The sequence below is a fragment of the Lissotriton helveticus genome, chromosome 1_1 (genome assembly GCF_964261635.1).
Source record: "Lissotriton helveticus chromosome 1_1, aLisHel1.1, whole genome shotgun sequence".
NCBI classification, from domain to species: Eukaryota; Metazoa; Chordata; class Amphibia; order Caudata; family Salamandridae; genus Lissotriton; species Lissotriton helveticus.
This window is the reverse complement of record NC_136057.1, coordinates 1,901,649,410-1,901,664,507: the sequence shown is the minus strand read 5'-3', so window position 1 is coordinate 1,901,664,507 and position 15,098 is coordinate 1,901,649,410. Positions and strand designations below refer to the sequence as shown.

Sequence of the window (15,098 nt, the reverse complement as noted above, 5' to 3'; positions counted from 1 at the left end):
AAGAAAATGGTGACTTTGTGATATAAAATGTTTTCCTAGGCTCGCACAGTTTAAGGTCAGATAGAGGGTGGGAGCACACTGCCTCAAATCCCAGCACTCCGTTTGCCCCAATGCATCATGATAAATGCAGTGCGCGATGATACTTCAGTGAATCTTTAGTTTATCACCGTTGTTTGTGCAGTAAGTGCTGTGCATCTCGACTTGTTTCAGGATAGTTGTCCTTCAGTAGAGAGCATTACATTATTTTGGGGCTGCTGAAATTGCTGCCCCAATTCTAGGCATATGACTGATGCACCTCTGCCCAGTGAGTGATACTGAGATCTGAGAACTTTGGGCAGCATTTCCAGAAGGTTATGATGGAACTACGTATGCGTTTACCACGCATGCCATTACAGTGCGGGCAATACAACTAATGTATCGTTACCATATGTTTGTTTACAACGCAAGCCCTTACAACTTGCTTTTGGGAAGTGCTGTACTTTGGAATAGTATAATTTACTATTCCAACTCCAGTCTGCGCAACAGTAAGGAAAGTGTTGGACTTAAAATCCAACACCAGTCCAACAATGCCTTCCCTAAAGCAAGTGGTTGTAAAGAATTATGTGGTAAAGGGACGAGTGGTAACAATGCGTTAATTGTAGTGCCTGCGTTGTAAAAGCACTACGTGGTTCCTGCTATGTGGTTAAGGCGGTTTCCTTTCCACAACACTCAAAAGAATGTTTGCCGTCTGAGGATGGTCAACTATCCTGAAATGCGTGTCTGGATATACACAGCACTGGCTGAACCAACAAGGGTTAAAAACTAAAGGTCACTGAAATAAGTGTCATTGTGTACTGTATTTACCATGAGGCATTGGGGGGAAATGATTGCTGCGTTATGAGGCAGCTTGCTCCCAACCTCTTAATGCTTGAGACCAGTATATGGGTCAAGACGTAGGTAGGTTGAGTAGATTATTTTCCACTAGAATGGTAGTGTGAGAACGTGCCATCTTTCTTGCACTGGTATGCCCCTACTTTTTTCTGAACTGCTGATGTGCGTTGACTGAGTGTGCCCTGGGTCTCTGCCAACCAGGTTCCCTAGGGCCTGTATTCCTTCCCTAAACGCTGTGTTGAAACTAAAACACAATTGGCATCTCTGACCACCTGTCAGCCCCTAGTAAATGGTACCCTAGGTACCCAGGACATGGTGACCAGAGAAGAACCCTGAGGACTGCAGCACTTAGGGTACAGGGCCCCTGAGGGTGGCACTATGACACCCACACACTGCCTTTGCAGGCTGTGTCTAGGTACAGAGCTAAACCAAGAGTCGACATGGCACACAACCCTGTGTGCCATGCCCACAGAACCCACTGCCCTAGCATACTTCAGTCACCCCTCTAACTGGGTGCCCTGTGCCAGAGGTGTGGGCACAGGTGCATGAGCCCTGTGCCCCTACAGTACCCAGGGCCATTCCTAGGTATATGGTGCTGGGAGGTTGTCATTACGAACTCCACAGCACCATAACAGCAGCACCCAAACCAACGGACCACGCACGAAACCTGGGCTTCATCCTGGACTCCTCCCTCTCCATGACCAGACAAGTCAACGCCGTCTCCTCGTCATGCTTCAACACCCTGCACATGCTACACAAGATCTACCGGTGGATCCCCACCGAGACTAGGAAGACGGTCACCCAGGCCCTCGTCACCAGCCTACTGGACTACGGCAACTCCCTCTACGCCGGAACCACTGCCAAACTCCAGAAGAGACTCCAGCGGATCCAGAACGCCTCAGCAAGACTCATCCTGGACATCCCCCGACACAGCCACATCTCCGGACACCTGAGACCTGCACTGGCTCCCGATCAACAAGAGAATCACGTTCCGACTCCTCACCCACTCACACAAAGCCCTGCACAACCAAGGCCCAGGATACCTCAACAATCGACTCAACTTCTACACTCCGACTCGCCAGCTCCGATCGACCAACCACGCCCTCGCCGCCGTCCCCCGCATCCGAAGAGCCACCACAGGAGGAAGGTCCTTCTCCTACCTGGCAGCCAAGACATGGAACTCCCTCCCCACCCACCTTCGCCTCACCCAGGACCACCTCTCCTTCAGGAAGCAGCTCAAGACCTGGCTGTTCGAACAGTAGCGGACCCCCCCACCCCCCAAGCGCCTTGAGACCCTCTGGGTGAGTAGTGCGCTATATAAATGCCTTGATTGATTGATTGATAATGGCTACACTGAAGACTGACAAGTTTAGTACCAAACTTCTCACCACATTAAACACGCACTGATGCCAGTGTGGGATTTAATGTAAAATGCACCAGAGGGCTTCTTAGAGATGCACCCATAAAACCTGACCTACAATCCACGTCTGGGCTGAGTGGCTGCAGAGGCTGCCACATAGCAGACATGTTGCTGGACCCCTGGGTGGAGAGCCCCCGCTCTCCTGGGCCTGCAACCATACACATCCTGGGCGAGGTGCTAGGTCTCCTCCCCCAGAATGGGCAGGGGGAAGCTTCAAAGGCATGCCGCCTCTGTGTGCTTCTCCAGACCATTTGCTGTACCCAGCAACTAGCCCCGACCAGTCCTGACCCCCCACTCTGGGAGGAAGACTGGCGGGAAAAACTAGGTCAGGAAGGGGGATGTGCCAGCCTGTGCCAACCCCACCCCTCAGGTGGGGGAGACTAGGTGAAGCACGACCCCGGGCTTCTGCCATCTTGAAGATGGGGAGCCCTGCCCAATCACCGCTAGGATCCTGCCCCCTTCCCACAGGAGAGGAGCAGGCTATGGGGTGTACCCACCCCAGTGTGGAGAAGTGTGGCTCAATGGTTAGAGTGGCAGACCCTGATGCAGAGGTCTAGCCCGGGACCAGGGTTCAATTTCCCGCCTCGGCGGGTCTTGGGCTCAAAATTCCACGGACCTGATAATTCTCGCCTCGGTGCCTATTCCAATCATGGAGTCCCACTCTGCAACTCTGGGCAATAGCTTGCTTAATCTCCACAACGGCCCCCACAACGCTAAGGATGCCTGGCCTCCACCTTGGGGGTGCCCAGGAGTGGACACCTCACAGGGAAAGCCAGGATGGGTTCCACAGCGGTATTCGTACAAGCGCCTTGAGACCCTTGCGGGTGAGTAGTGCGCTATACAAGTATCAATTTACATTTTTTTTTTACCGGACCGGGACCTATTTATCCCTGCCCTTGCCCTACCTGTAACACCCCTAAATTCAGTATTTAGGGGCTCCCTTAACCTTTCTTCCTCGGATCCCGATGCCAAAAGAAAAAAGATCAAGAAATAAGATCAAGAAGAAGACACACTGCGCAGCTGCTAACAGGACGACAACAACTGACTTGGCCCCAGCCCTACCGGCCTGTCGATCCTGGAACCTGCTCCTGCCTAAATCCCGGCGACTCCTGCGGACAGCAGCCTTGGGAGACACAGAGGACCTACCTGCCTTGACCCTCTTAGAGACTGGGACTCCCATCAGCAGAGGCTCTGCTGCAACAACCCCCTGGTGCCAGCCAGGAAGCTCCAGACCAGCCCACTCTGCACCCGCCGAGCCCGGCCCATGCTAGAGTGATCCAAGACCACAAGGACGTCCCCCCGGCGACTGGGACCCAAAGTCCAGTGCCCAAAGACCCTCCTCGACGAACCAGACAATGCCTGCAGACTCAAAACCAGCCCCCCCCCCCCCACCGCGACCAGCCGAGGGTAAGCTTTTCCGACAACCAAAGACACCCCTGCATTCGGCGCCCTACAGCCCCCTGTGCCTCCCTTTGGGGTACCTACCTGTGCTCCAAGATCCCAACTTACCTCTCAACGTGCTGGTTGCCCCTGGAGAGTCTCTGCCCCCGAGTCTGCAGCCTTTGTTCCCTTTTGACCTTTTCCATTGGATAACATTGAGCTCCCGACTGCTCAAAAGCACCCAGCCGCCCCAGTACCGCTGGCTGTGCCACCTTTGTCCTATCCTGCTTCCCCCTGAGCAAGTGATCAGGAGCCCAGCTCCCACAGCCGCGTGGCCTGCTAGCCAGCAGCCACCAACCGGAGGCCCCCATCCCCCATTGGATAACATTGGGCCTAACTACCTCTGCACCCGGCCGCCCCTGCACGCTGAGGGTGAACCAACTGTACCTACCTGATCCTGGGGGACCCCTGAGTCTATGCCCTGACCATAACTTCACCAGTCGAGTACTCACCAGGAAACCGGTAACTCACTTACCTGTCATTGAATAACATTGACTGGTTTGACTCGAAAAATCTTCTAAGTGTCTACTTTTGAAAACTTGAAATATTCATATAAAATCATCCGAATTCCGAAATACTCACCTGTGATCAGGAGAGGAGCCAGTACTGTACCTTGCAGCCCAGTGCTGAAACGCAAAAGTAATCCCTAGCTGGTTTACTAGTAACTTGTATTTTCTCCATAGGAATCCATTGTCTGCTTTTCTATGAAATTTCTTCTTCTAAGTGCCTACTTTTGAAAACTAGAAATATTCTTTAAAAATCACACGAAATACTGAAACGTAATTACTAACCTGTTTTGAGTTGAGACCCCAGTGCTGGCGCCAGGAGACCAGTATGGAATACAAAAGTAGGGAGATTGTACTTTACCTGCAGCCTGAATTTTCTCCTATTGGATAACATTGCCAGATTTCTGTTGAAAAGTTTCCAAGTGTGAACTTTTAAAACCGCTTTTTATTCCTGAAAAATCACCACAATACCTAAAACGTTTTTGCTAAACTGTTTCCAGCTTAGACCCCAGGAATGAACCTAGGAGCCAGTCCTGGAATTACCAAAGTAATCTACAAAGTAATCATCTGTGTTTGTATAAGGGAATCAATAGAGCTCAATGATAAATTGTGTGTAGAATTGTGTTGCCTACTGCAATCCGTGTACCTATTGTCTTTACAAAGTTTATTGCCTTTCTGCAAAGTACTCATCCGAGACCTCTCATATTGAGAACAATATATTTTTGATGCCTGTTGGTTCTAGAAATAAAACGACTATATCTTTTATTTATATATATATATATATATATATATATATATATATATATATATATATATATATATATATATATATATATATATATATATATATATATATATATATATATATACACAATTGGCCTGGAGTTCAGTCCTTGAGTGTGTGAAACCTTTTGCTGACTGAGTGTGTACAACAAATGCTTTACACTGTCCTCTGGTACTGCCTTACTGCTTGACCAAGCTACCACTTTAGAGAGTAAGGTCACGCCTGGCTTTAACCTCTGTTATACCTCCGGGGTTTGTGGACTCTATCCTCACTGTACCTTATTCTGGTCCAGTGTATATAGAGCCACTTTTTCACATTGGTAGATCAGCGGTGGGAAAAAACTTGCATTTGTTGGACTTCTTGGTTACCATCTGATCACACGACAGAACTCATAAATTGCCTTTAGAATTCTGAGATTGTTTTTTCCAAAATACTAAAAGTCTGATAGGGCCTTGCTTAAGTCCTATTAGAATTCCAGAAAAATAAAAAGTCACTATAGTTAGTGTAGAGGGTTAGAACTGTCAGTTTAGAATGTCTCAACAGAACCCAGCTGTTAGTGAAGATAACATGGACCTGGTTGATGAGCTCGACCTCACACCTTATTTGCACTTTAATTTCAAAGAATTGAGGTTCCTATGTAAACTTAAAAATAGTCATGGGCCTGCATCCAACCAAACAAGGGCTCCAGTAGCTCCTGGCTGAGTATGCAAAAGGCCACCCCTCTGAACAGGGCGACGTCCGTTCAGAAGAAGAGGAGGAGGATAATACCAATCCCCCCCCCCCAATCTCTAGGGAAGTAAGGGTCTCTATACCCTTAACTCCCAGAGTCAGCTTCTGCGAGCCTGGGTACCACACAGGTGGACTAGGCCCCAGAGGACACATTGGGGAGAGCTTTAATGAAGAGGACAGCTTTTTAGCAAAGTTGGCCAAGAGATTAGACCTAGAGTCCAGACTCCTGGCTCTAGAGAAAGAAAAGAAAGAGATGGGCTTAGCCCCCATCTCTGGTGGCAGCAATACCAATAATAAGGATAAAGTGCAATGTTATGATCCTAAAATCCCCATAGGGATTGTCCCTAAATTTGAGGAAGGTGATGATATCGCCAAGTGGTTCACAGCCTTTGAGAGGGCTTGTGATATCAGAAGATTAAAGAAACCTCTCTGGGGGGCCCTCCTGTGGGAACTGTTCTCTGGTATCTGCAGAGACAGGCTTCTGACCCTCTCTGGGCCAGATGCAGGGCCTTATGACCTCATGAAGAAAACTGATTGAGGGATTTGGACTCACTACTGAGGAGTACAGAATTAGGTTCAGGGGGGCTCACAAAACCCAGACCCAATCCTGGATAGATTTTGTAGACTGCTCAGTAAAGACACTGGATGGTTAGTTAACTGGACACAGTGTGCATGATTTTACTGGACTTTATAATTTGTTTAGGAAGGAACACATTTTGAGTAATTGCACAAATGAAAAGTTGCATCAGCATTTGGTAGACCTATGTCTAATTTCTCCCCAAGAATTGGGAAAGAAGGCAGACCATTGGGTCATGACTAGGGTGACCAGGACAGCCACTGGGGGTGACCAAAAGAAGGTGATTACAAAACCTCCCCAGGGAAAAGGTGGTCAGAATCCCCAAGTTAAAAAGTCTGAGTCTTGCAAAGGGCCCCAAAAACCTGTCCAGGTGGATGGGTCCCACACTACTCCCTATGTGCCTCAGCCCTATAGGGGAAGAAACTTTGATCCTAACAAGGCCTATTGTAACAACTGTAATGAGCTGGGACATTTAACTGTAGACAAAACTGCCCCTATAATAAAGCCCCTAAGGCACCCAATACAGCTACTCCAGGGACAGTAAATCTACAGATGGGATCAGAGGAGTGCCCAGAGCAAATCTGGGAATACACTCAAGCTAGTCTAGTCTCCTTGGGGGGAAATGGAGGTTGCCAATGTAGCTGGTTGCCACCCAACTGTAACAAGTATCTGCAATACCCCATCATTAATGGAACTAGAGTAGAAGCCCTGAGGAATACAGGTGCCAGCATCACTATGGTAAAGGAAAAATCTGGTTTCCCCAGAGCAATACGTGGTTGGGAAAACGTATCCTGTCACCAATGCTGACAGTATTACCACCCAACTCCCACTGGCTATGGTGACATTAGGGTGGGGCAAGTTACTGGCTGAGGTTGAGCAAGTAACCTATGCAGCCATGCTGGTTATCCTTTGACTGGTGTGTGTGCAAACTAGAGCACAGAGCAAAAAGAAGGGTGAACAAGTAGGTTTGGAGCCTGACAGTATGGCCCAACCAAGAGAAAAAGCAAGAAGACCGGGGAACCAGCTTCTACACAGCCAGCCTCTCAGGACCCCTCTCCTCAGGGAGAGGACTTGGAAACCCTAGAGGGAACTGAGCCCATGGAGCTTGAGCCTTACCAGGCTGGACTCCTGGGCCCAGGGGGACCCAATAGGGAAGAGCTGTGCCAGGGTAAGCGAGAGTGCCCCACTCTTGAAAGCCTGAGGCAGCAAGCTGCTGCAGAAGCAAAGGGAGATATCAGTGGTACCCACAGAGCTTTTTGGGAAGAGGGATTACTGTAAGCTGGGGCAAGAAACCCCAATGCTGGAGCTACCAGGAGGGTGGTAGTGCCACAGAAGTACAGGGAGTTCCTCCTAACTTTAGCTGATGACATCCCCCTAGCTGGACACCTGGGGCAAACCAAAACTTGGGAAAGGCTAGTTAGCCACTTTTACTGGCCCCAGGTGAACCAAAACGTGAATGAGTTTGTGAGCTCCTGTGTTGCCTGTCAGGCCAGTGGCAAGCCAGGTGGCAAGCCAAAGGTGCCCCTAATACCACTGCCAGTGGTGGGGGTACCATTTGAAAGGGTAGGTGTGGACATTGTGGGTCCACTTGAGCCTCCCACAGCCTCAGGGAACAAATTCATTCTAGTAGTAGTGTATGATGCTACTAGGTACCCTGAAGCAATTCCCCTTAGGGTTACTACAGCTCCCGCAGTAGCCAGTGCCCTCCTGGGTGCCTTCACCAGGGTAGGGTTTCTTAAGGAGGTGGTTTCAGACAGAGGTACCAACTTCATGTCTGCTTACCTGAGCCTCAGGTGGAAGGAGTGTGGGGTGCAGTACAAGTTTACTACCCCATACCCCTCACAAACTAATGGTCTTGTGGAAAGGTTCAACAAGACATTGAAAGGTATGATTATGGAGAAAAGGAGATGAGATGTCCTTTTGCCATGCCTGCTTTTCGCTTATAGGAAAGTGCCACAGAAGGGAGTGGGGTTTTCACCCTTTGAACCTCTGTTTGGTCATCCTGTAAGGGGACTACTTTGTCTGGTGAAAGAGGGTAGTGAGAGGCCTCTCCAAGAACCCAAGCAAGACATTGTGGACTATGTGCTTGACCTAAGGTCCATAATGGCTGAGTACATGGACAAGGCATCCAAGAATCGTGAGGCCAGCCAGGAGCTGCAGATGCACTGGTATGACCAAAAAGCTGCCATGGTTGAATTTCAACCTGTACACTAGGTGTGGGTTTTGGAGCCAGTGGCACCAAGGGCTCTCCAAGACAGATGGAGTGGCTTTTACCCTATCCTGGAGAAAAAGAGTGAGGTCACTTACTTAGTGGACCTAGGCACCAGCAGGACACCCAAAAGGGTTATCCATGTGAACCGCCTGAAACTCTACAATGACCGGGCTAACCTCACCATGCCATGCTGATGGTGACTGATGAGGAACAGGAAGCAGAGAGTGAACCCCTCCCTGATCGCCTCAGTTCCACCCCAAAAGATGGGTCAGTGGATGGAGTGGTCTTTTCAACCACCCTCTCTCCCCAACAGCAGACTGACTGCAAGCAAGTCTTGCAACAGTTTGCTAGCATCTTTTCTCATCCAGGGGATACTCAACAATAGCCATAATCTATGAATAATCCCTGCCCATGTGCGGGATCCCGGAGCATATATAAAATACATATTAATATATATGTATACATGTGTGAAAATATATATTTGCAGCCTAAAACATTTCCCAACTGGTAAATCTGCTGCAATATTACATGAATTAGCATACACACAGTAGTACTCTCCCAACTTCCCTAAGGAAGAAAGAGAGCAGTAAAAATTTGCATACAACAATGCTTTATTGCCATAGGAAAACCTGTAATTGCAGGCATTTGCCAGTAGGCTGCAGTAGAGTATAAAGAAACCAAGAAAGACTGACACCTTGCCTTTAATGCATAGGGGTACTGTGCCTTTAAGACCTGAAGGCGACCCCCCTACTCCCATGATGAACCACAGGTGGCAGTTGGGTCAGTTCTTTTTTCCGGCTCCTTCTGTGAGGATCCTGGAGCTTGAGCTCTTCAGTTTTTGACGGAAATTGTTAATTTTAGTGAACTTTTCAGAAAACTCGACCTCTTCTGGTTTATTAAGGCTTCTACTTTGGTTTTTTGTGGTATTCCACTAACATTTTCTGTTAGAATGCCTGCTTTATTCTGGAAGTGTCCTTGTGACAAGAAGATGGCACTGGCTGACCCACACGCAGTGTGCATTGTGTGCCTTCCATCTGCACACAACCCTGACCAGTGCCACCACTGTCAGAAGTTCTCTAGGCGGACCCTTCGTGACAGAGAACGTATCAGACTTCATGCCATGTTCGAGAAAGACAAGGCATCAGGTGGGTGGTCATGGAGGCCCCAGGACGTCTTCAAGCAAGCATGTCCAAAAACTGCGACGTTCCGCATCTCCTGCCTCCAGAAAGAGGAAGGGAGGACGAAGATCAGTCGACGGCGTCGAAGAGGCCCAGACGCTCTTCTGGATCACCATTGCGACCTCGAGTCTCCGCCGCAGCCAAGTAAGTAGGCGTCGAGACGCCACACTTCGGGCTCGAAGTCTGTGGCTGCTGGCATGTCGAAGTCTCCGTCGACGTCGAGGATTCCGTCGATGTCGAGACAGTCTCCACCACCCTCGAGGGGGTCAGCGTCGAGAGTTATGACTGCTTCCAGATCGCCGTCGAGATGGTCTTCAAGATCCCAACATTTGACGTCGAGGAGGTCGACGTGTAGGCGAAGTCCGGAAGGGTCGTCGTCGACACAACGCCGAAGAAGGTCGTCGTCGACACGACGCCATGGAGGTTCGACGTCGAGGTCGCTGACTCTACGCCGCTGACTAGACGCCGAAGATCGCAGTCGAGGTCACCACGGCGTGGACGATCGATGTCGAGAGCATCAAGGCCTCGCTCGACGCCATTGGTCACACAAACCTCTTCGACGTCTAAGCTTTCTCCGTAGAGGGAACAGGTCACGGTGGTTGTGGAGTCACCTGGGTCCAGGTCATCAGGAGACAGATCTTTATCTCCTGGGTTGAACATTGTGGAGATCTCTCCAGAAGCTTCCCCCAGATCTGCGGACAGATCATGCAGTGTCATCTCACCGTCCTCAGGGGGCTGTATCGGGTGGTCGCAGTAGTCCGGGCATTCTCACCGTCTTGTCCAAGGACAAGTACTCCGGTCAGACCATCTAAGTCTCCTCGGAGGCCACGACCTTCATCCAGACCAAGATCTCCTGCCAGATCACGCTCTCCAGCACGGCCAAGAACGCCCGCCAAGCCAAGATCTTCACCCAGGCCAAGATATCCGTCTAGACATCGGTCTAGATCCAAGGGGTCGGCACAGCTGTCAATTCGACAGGTCCCATAAGAGAGGACGCACAAGATCTCCAACTTGGTACTCTTCTACGAGGTCTACGGTCCGTTACTATTCTCAGACCTTCTCCTCTACTCCTCCCTCACGAGTCACCTATTGATGACATCGCTATCTTTACAGATGTGCTGGGCAGGGGAGCAAAGAAGCTTAACATCTCTCTGCATACTCCTGTGGTACCCACCTCTATAATCTTTGATACCCTTCATCACCGGACAGCTCCCAGACCTCTGCTACCTCTGGTGCCTGGCTTCATTGAACCGGCAATGGCTACCTTCCACACCCCTGCAGTGGTAGGTTCTGTTCCATCTAGAATTACATAGAAGTACAATGCTCCCGCAGAGGACCCCTTGTTTCTCAGATCGGATCCACCAGCTGACTCAGTTATCGTGGCGGATGACCATGAAGTCTCATTCGGCCTCCACCTCATCCTCGGTACCCCCAGAAAAGGGCAGCAAACTCATGGATTCGAATTGGCAGGAAGGTATGCAACACCTCAGCTTCATATATGAAGGTGTCCAGTGCCTCTACTCTACTCGGGAGGTACGATAGGTCCCCCTAGGACTCAGTCACTATACAGAGAAGCTTCCTAAGGAAGACCGACAAGACTTAGCCGAAATCCTACAGGAGGGAGGGCTCGTAGCCAACCAGGTCATTAGTGCTGCAGCAAATGCTTCTGACCTCGCGGCCCATGGCTACTCCCATGGAATCTGCTCACAGCGTTCGGCGTGGCTCCGCCTTACGGGCCTCAAGCCGGATGCTCGGAAGAAGATCTTGAACCTCCCCTTTAATGGTACGTCTTTGGTTCACACGCTGACTATGAGATGACCCAAATGAAATCAGAAATGGAAACTGTTAAAGCTGTGGGTTTGGAGAAGCGTAAAGAATTTAAAAAGCGCTTTCGTCAGGGGGACAAGCGATCTTACCAGCAGAGTGTTCAAACCCCTCAATGGTCATCCAAAACACAGCAGAAAACCCAAGTTCAGCAGAGGCGCCCTGGCAGAGGCAACAATAACAAGCAGCAGTCTGCCTCCAAGAAGCCTCCCAAGCCCTGAGCTGTTGCGTCCTCCACAACTGTTCACCACTCCGGTGGGAGGGAGTATTTCTCATCTGGACGAGTGGAGATCCATAACAAAGGACAGATGGATGCTGAGTATTGTGCAGCATGGTTACTTGCTGAGGTTCAAGTCCCCCCCCTTACCCCCCCCGCAAGTCTTCCCTCAGATAAAGCACCTCTCCCGAATTCACAGTCAATTGCTGCAGGACGAAGTCTCCGTCCTCCTCAAGAAGGCCATAAAGGAGGTTCCTTCCATGCAGAGAAATCAAGGAGTCTACTCCCGCTATTTGCTTGTCTAAAAAAGAGTAGTAGTCCAAGAATACAGGCCCATTCTAGACCTACGACTACTGAACAGATTCATCAAAAGAGAAACATTCTGCATGCTAGCCCTGCACCAGATCTTCCCGCATCTTCATCAGGGAGACTGGATGTGTGCCATCGACCTGCAGGACGCTTACTTTCACATACCTGTCTCAGAAAAGCACCGAAAGTTTCTCAGGTTTCAGATTGGACGCCATCACTACCAGTATCGAGTGCTTCCGTTTGGCCTCAAATCCGCGCCACAGACATTCTCCAAGTGCATGACGGTGGTGGCTGCTTTTCGCCGCAGATCTTCTGCTTTTCTCCGCAGATCTTAGTCTATCCCGATCTAGACGATTGGCTGCTGAAAAGTTCCACTGCGGCTCTGCTTCAGAACTATCTTTCCTTCTGTCTCAACCTGATGAACTCGTTGGGGTTGCAGGTCAACTTCAAAAAGTCAGTACTCAACACTTCACAACGGATTCATTACCTGGGCGCTTCCCTGGACTCCGTGCAGGCAAACGCGTGTCCTTCGGAGGAGAGGTTGTCATCCATGCTCCTGAAGTGTCTTCTACTGGAAAATCACAGTCCCACAGCCCGGCAAGTGTCCTCTCTCCTGGGATCAATGCCTCGTGCATCTACATCGTGCCCAATGCACGCCTTCACATGAGGCCCCTGCAGCAGGACCAATGGTCTCAGTGGTCGGGTCACTGGGAGGACCGTGTTTCTCTTCTACAAGGTGCCAGAGACTCAATCAGATGGTGGATGAAACGTTCCAATCTTCTCTGGGGCGTTCCATTCCATCTCCCTCCTCCATCTCAGTCAGTGGTTATGGATGCCTCTCTTCAAGGCTGGGGCGCTCATATGGACCAGCTTCAGGTCCAAGGTCTCTGGTCCGAAGTAGAGCGAGGCTAGCACATCAACTTCCTAGAACTTTGAGCCGTTCATCTGGTGCTCAAATCTCTTTATCCTTCTCTGGGCACCAACTACATCCAAGTTCAGACTGACAACACGACAACTATGTTCTATCTGAACAAACAGGGAGGCACCAGGTCAAGAGTCCTATCCATGGAAGCGCAAGCCATCTGGCACTGGCTCCTGGCAAGAGGTCTATCCAGCGTGGCAGTTCAACTACCAGGGATCCAAAATGTCCAAGTAGACTGCCTAAGCAGAGACTTCTTAGAAGCGCACGATTGGGTGCTCAACGAAGAAGTTGCACAGGAGGTATTTCAATAATGGGGCGTACCGGACATAGACATGTTCGGAGACGCGGCAAATGCAAAATGCCCTGTCTTCGCGTCCAGGTTCCCCCAACAGGGTTCATGGGGGAACGCACTTTTGATCAGCTGGTCGCATACCTTGCTGTACGACCTGCCAGCAGACTGCATGAACATTCTGAAAGAAGCCAAGAGACCCTCCACTAGGAAGTCATATGCTTTCAAGTGGAAGAGGTTTTTCATATGGTGTCTTGACAACTCTCTTCACACTATCCACGGTCAAGAGCAGGTGATTCTACCCTATCTATTGCATTTAGCAAAGTCAGGCCTCAAGTACCCCTCCATCAGGGTTCACTTAGCGGCAATCACAGCCTATAGGAAGTCACCTTCTCAGACATCATTCTTCCTTATGCCTGTGGTTAAAGATTTGTTGGAGGGGCTTAAAGTGTTTCCATCAGTGAGGTACCCCTCCCTGGGAGCTTAACATCGTACTTAGTAAGCTGATGGGTGCTCCTTTCGAGCCTATACACAAGGCTTCTTTGCAGCGCGGGACCTGGAAAGCCGCTTTTTTAGTGGCGATTACCTCTGCCCATAGGGTTAGCGAAATCCAGGCCCGGTGTTGTAAGGAACCTTACACAGTGTTTCACGCCAACAGGGTGGTGCTGAGGACACACCCAGGATTTCTGCCTAAGGTAGTTTCAGACTTTCATATCAACCAGTCTATCACCCTGCCTACCTTTTTTCCTCAACCTACCACTCCTCCGGAGAGGTCTTTACACTCTCTAGATCTCCGGAGGGTTCTGAAGTTTTACCTGGCTAAAACCCTTCCACTTAGGAAGTCTGACCGGCTTTTTGTTAATTATCGAACCACTAATACTGGTCTGTCAGCCTCGAAAAGGTCAATTTCTCGTTGGATAGTCTCCTGTATAGCTCTGTCTTACCAATTAGCTAACAAGGCTTTACAGGGTAGACCTCATGCACACTCCACTAGAGGGAAAGCTTCTACTACGGCTCTCCTTCGTAATGTTCCAATCTCTGAAATTTGCAAAGCAGCTACATTGCGTTCGGTGCATACCTTTACCCGCCATTATTGCTTAGATTCAGATACACAGGCCGATGCCCAAGTGGGACAGGCCTCTTTGAGAAATGTATTTACATAGTTGTATGTAAAATGTGAAGTATATTCATGTCTCTAAGTATACGTTTTTGCTAGTCCGCGAGACTTTGGGTATGAGCTTGCTAATCTATTCATAGATTGACTATTGAAGAGTATCCCCTGGATGAGAAGGATTATTACTTACCTGTAATCCTAGTTCTCCTCCATGGTTATACTCCTCAAATTCATAAGCTCCAGCCCACCTCCCCGGACGAGCATGATCATAAAGTTATGAAAGGTTTCTATGGATTTACACAGGTGTCATACACCTCCAAAAAGAACTGACCCAACTGCCACCTGTGGTGCATCATGGGAGCAGAGGGTCGCCTTTAGGTCTTAAAGGCACTGTACCCCTACTCTAATGCCTTAAAGGCAAGGTGTCAGTCTTTCTTTGTTTCTTTATACTCTACTGCAGCGTACCGTTTACTGCTCTTTCTTCCTACTACTGTGTGTATGCTAATTCATGTAATGTTGCGGCAGATTTGCCAGTTGGGAAATGTTTTAGGCTGCAAATATGTTTTCACATATGTATACATATATATTTATATGTATTTTCTATATGCTTCGGGATCCCGCACATGGGTGGAGATTATTCATAGATTATGACTTTTATGAGTATACCCCTGGATGAGAACTAGGATTACAGGTAAGTAATCCTTCCT

The 15,098-nt window shown here is 49.4% G+C and overlaps 1 protein-coding gene across 3 annotated transcripts in view; it reads left to right on the top strand.

Annotated features, from left to right (window-relative positions):
• PRRC2C (proline rich coiled-coil 2C) overlaps nt 1-15,098 on the top strand; it is a 1,522,187-nt gene that overhangs the window by 482,540 nt on the left and 1,024,549 nt on the right. The window lies entirely within an intron of this gene.